This window comes from Cebus imitator, unplaced genomic scaffold, assembly GCF_001604975.1.
Source record: "Cebus imitator isolate Cc_AM_T3 unplaced genomic scaffold, Cebus_imitator-1.0 Scaffold369, whole genome shotgun sequence".
NCBI classification, from domain to species: domain Eukaryota; kingdom Metazoa; phylum Chordata; class Mammalia; order Primates; family Cebidae; genus Cebus; species Cebus imitator.
The window spans coordinates 114,792-119,137 of record NW_016107684.1 but is presented as its reverse complement, the minus strand read 5'-3'; the positions used below and the strand labels follow the sequence as shown (position 1 = coordinate 119,137).

Below are 4,346 nucleotides of genomic sequence, written 5' to 3'. Positions count from 1 at the left end.
AAAAAAAAAAAAAAAAAAAAAAAGAACATCTTGTCTAAGCATATCAATGTACAATTTATTCACTAATTTTTTTCATCAGATACTTAATGAGTGCCTACAGAGATGCATGACACCATGCTAAGCTCTGGAAACAATAACACACAAATTTAGATGTAGGGCTGCTTTCTTCATTATAATTTTGCCCCCATGTAGGCTTTATAACTAAGAAAATACGTTGAAAAGCTAACATAAATATTCTCATCTATTTGTTAGCCATTCATTCATTCATTCAATGTACATGGTGTTATGGACTGAATGTTTGTGTCTTCCAAAATTCATATGTTGAAGCCCAGACCCACCATTTGATAGTATTTGGAGATGGGGCATTTGGATGGTAATAAGGATTAGATGAGGTCGGGAGAATGGAACCATTAAGAGGAGATTAGTTCCCTTATAAGAGACTCCACAGAGCTTCTCTCTTCCCCTCCCTCCCCACCATGTAAGGATGCAGTGAGAAGTTGGCTGTCCAAAATTCTGTTATTTAAGCCACCCAGTCTGTGGTATTTTTTTATTGTAGTCTGAATAGATTGACACATGAATTGAATTTCCAGTAAAGCCCTGTGATTACAAAGATAAATCCCAAACTTTGCCCTCAAGAAACTCCCAGTCTCAAAGATCTCAAATATATAAACAAAGAAATATAATGTGGGCTGGGCACAGTGGCTCACGCCTGTAAGCCCAGCACTTTGGGAGGCTGAGGTGGGTGGTTCATGAGGTCAGGCGTTCGAGACCAGCCTGACCAACATGATGAAACCCCGTGTCTACTAAAAATTCAAAAATTAGCTGGGTGTGGTGGCCCATGCCTGTAATCCCAGCTACTCAGCAGGTTGAGGCAGGAGAATTGTGAGGTTGTGGTGAGCCGAGATCGCACCATTGCACTCCAGCCTGGGCAACAAGACCAAAACTCCATCTCAAAAACAAAAAACAAAAAACGGGCAGTTCTGCGGTCCCGCGGATCTGTTTCTTGCTTCAACAGTGTTTGTACATAACAGATCCTGGGACTCTTTCTTCCAGCTTCCGACCGCCCTCTGATTTCCTCTCCACTTGCAACCTCCGGGACCATCTTCTCGGCCATCTCCTGCTTCTGGGGACCTGCTAACACCGTTTTTGTGGTTAGCTCCTTTTTGCCGACCAACCACGAGCTCCCAGATTTGTCAGAATTCTTCCACCGACGTGGAGGCAGCCGTCAACCGCCTGGTCAATGCGTACCTGCAGGCCTCCTACACCTACCTCTCTCTGGGTTACTATTTGGACCGCGATGATGTGGCTCTGGAAGGCGTGAGCCACTTCTTCCGCGAATTGGCCGAGGAGAAGCTCGAGGGCTACGAGCATCTCCTGAAGATGCAAAACCAGCGTGGTGGCGGTATTCTCTTTCAGGACATTAAGAAGCCGGCTCAAAATGAGTGGGGTAAAACCCTGGACGCCGTGGAAGCCGCCATGGCAGGTGCCATGGCCCTGGAGAAAAATCTGAACCAGGCCCTTTTGGATCTTCATGCCCTGGGTTCTGCCCGCGCAGACCCTCATCTCTATGACTTCCTGGAGAGTCACTTCCTAGATGAAAATCATCAAGAAGATGGGTGACCACCCGACCAACCTCCGCAGGCTGGCCAGCCCACAGGCTGGGCTGGGCGAGCATCTCTTTGAAAGGCTCATTCTCAAGCACGATTAAGAGCCTACTCAGCTCAGCGACTTCTGAAGGGACCTTGCAAAATAACAGGGCTTCTGCGTGAGCCTCTCCCTCCAGCCACTAGGCAGCTTTCTAACTACCCTAACAAGCCTTGGACCAAATGGAAATAAAGCTATTTGAAGCAAAAAAAAAAAAAAAAAAAAAAATATATATATATATATATATATATGGTGTGATAACCTTAGCAATAGATGTATGGTCTAGGGATACTGGTGATATAAAGGATGGTGTGACTGACTCTACTTGGATGGGTCAAGGAAGTCTTTTCAGAAAAATAATGAAATTTATTTTAGGCTGAGGAAAAATTTTGCAAAATCATAGAGGCAAAAAGCAACATGATGTGTTGGGGATGGAAGGACTAGAGCGACAAACTAGTCAACAAACTACTTTTAGTAGTTCCTAAAACCTTAGAAATAGTGAAAAGGATTGCTCTCTGAAAATTAAATTAAAGCTGACTAAAGCAAAGTTTAAATATAGTAATTTAAAGATACAAATTTCTTCCCAAGCTGACTTGACAGTAAGCTGAATAATGTATTTTTTCTCTTTTTTTTAGAGATGTGGTCTCACTCTGTTGCCCAGGCTGGAGTGTAATGGCATGATCATAGCTCATTGCAGCCTTGAACTCCTGGGCTTATACAATCCTCATGTGTCAGCCTCCCGAGAAAGAGGCTGGAACTACAGGCGCATGCCACCATGCCCAGCTATGAATGATGTATTCACTGACCTTTTGTTCTCATTTTTAAGCTATCTCTTACAGGAAGGATATTCACCTAATGACAGTGACAATGAAAAGTACCACTATTTAACCGTAATTAGACTTTTTTTGGGGGGAGGGGGACCTCAGCAACATGGAGTTATTAGACTTTCTTATGTCCTACTTTTTTTGTCATTATGAATGGTGTTGCAATAAATTTCATCCTACATATAGATTCCATTTTAGATTAGAGTGCTAGGAAATATTTCCAGATGTAGAATTACTGGACCAAGAGGTAAGATATCACTAACAACTTGCTTTGAAATATGTAAATTACTGGGCGCTGTGGAGCGTGCCTGTAGTCCCAGCTACTCGGGAGCCTGAGGTGGGAGGATCGCTTGAGCCCAGGAGTTCTGGGCTGTAGTGCACTATGCTGATTGGGTGTCCACACTAAGTTCAGCATCAATGTGGTGACTTCCCGGGAGTGGGGGACCACCAGGTTGCCTAAGGAAGGGTGAACCGGCCCAGGTCAGAAACGAAGCAGGTGAAAACTCCCATGCTGATCAGCAGTGGGATTGCACCTGTGAATAGCCACTGCACTCCAGCCTGGGCAACATAGTGAGACCCCTGACCTCTAATTAAAAAAAAAAAAAAAAAAAGAAAGAAGTAAGTTATACCACTATCACCAGCAGAATATGCCAATTTCGCCACATCATCTCTCATGGAGGATTATTAATTGAGAAATTTTGCTAATAGGCTGAATCAAAAAATATTTATTGAAGTCTGGGCCTGGTGGCTCATGCCTGTAATTTAAGCACTTTGGAAGGCTGAGGTGGGAGGGTCACTTCAGCCCAGGAGTTTGCAGCCAGTTTAGGCAACAGAGTGAGACCCTGTCTCTACAAAAAATTTTAAAAATTATCTAGATGTGGTGGTGTGTGCCTATAGTCCCAGCTACTTGGGAGGCTGAGGTGGGAGGATTGCTTGGGCCTGAAAGGTCAAGGCTGCTATGTCACACTACTGCACTCCAGCCTGGCTGAGAGGGTGAAACCATGTCTCAAAAAAAAAAAAAAAATTTATTGATTGGGCAGGGTGTCTCACGCCTGTAATCCCAGCACTTGCAAAGGCCGAGGCGGGCAGATCACGAAGTCAGGAGTTCAAGACCAGCCTGGCCAACATGGTGAAACTCTGTCTCTACTAAAAATAAAAATATTAGCTGGGGATGGTGATGGGTGCCTGTAATCCCAGCTACTCAGGAGGCTGAGGCAGGAGAACAGCTTGAACCCAGAAAGTAGAGGTTACGGTAAGCTGAGATCATGCCGTTGCACTCCAAACTGGGAAATGAGCAAAATTCTGTCTCAAAAAAAAAGAATTATTATAGGTTACACAATGCAAGACATTATGCCAAGAGAGAGAAAAAAAATAGTACCTGAGTATAGTGTTCAAGTTAACATATTTGATTACTAGTAATATTAGGATATTTTTCTTCTTTCAAAAATGGGGTTTTGTGGCCAGGCGAGGTGGCTTATGCCTATAATCCCAGCACTTTGGGAGGCCGAGATGGGCAGATCACTTGAGGTCAGGAGTTCCAGACCAGCCTGGCCTACATGGTGAAACACTGTCTCTGCTAAAATACAAAAATTAGCTGGTCAAGGTGGTAGGTACCTGTAATCCTAGCTACTTGGGAGGCTGAGGCAGGAGAATCGCTTGAACCAAGGAGGCAGAGGTTGCATTGAGCTGAGATTGCACCACTGCACTCCAGCCTGGGTGACAGAGCAAGACTCCTTCTCAAAAAAAAAAAAAAAAAAAAAAAAAAAAAAAAAAAAAAAGTGTGGTGGGGTTACTATGTTATCCAGGCTGGAGTGCAGTGGCTATTCACACGCACTATCATAGTGCATGATAGCCTCAAACTCCTGAACTCCTGGGCTT

The 4,346-nt window shown here is 44.1% G+C and overlaps 1 pseudogene across 1 annotated transcript; it reads left to right on the top strand.

The window, feature by feature from the left end:
- The first annotated feature begins 959 nt into the window (after positions 1-959).
- Positions 960-1,872, top strand: LOC108288230 (annotated as a pseudogene). The gene has a single exon (XR_001818657.2). The product of XR_001818657.2 is annotated as a ferritin light chain-like (transcript).
- Positions 1,873-4,346: the final 2,474 nt, after the last annotated feature.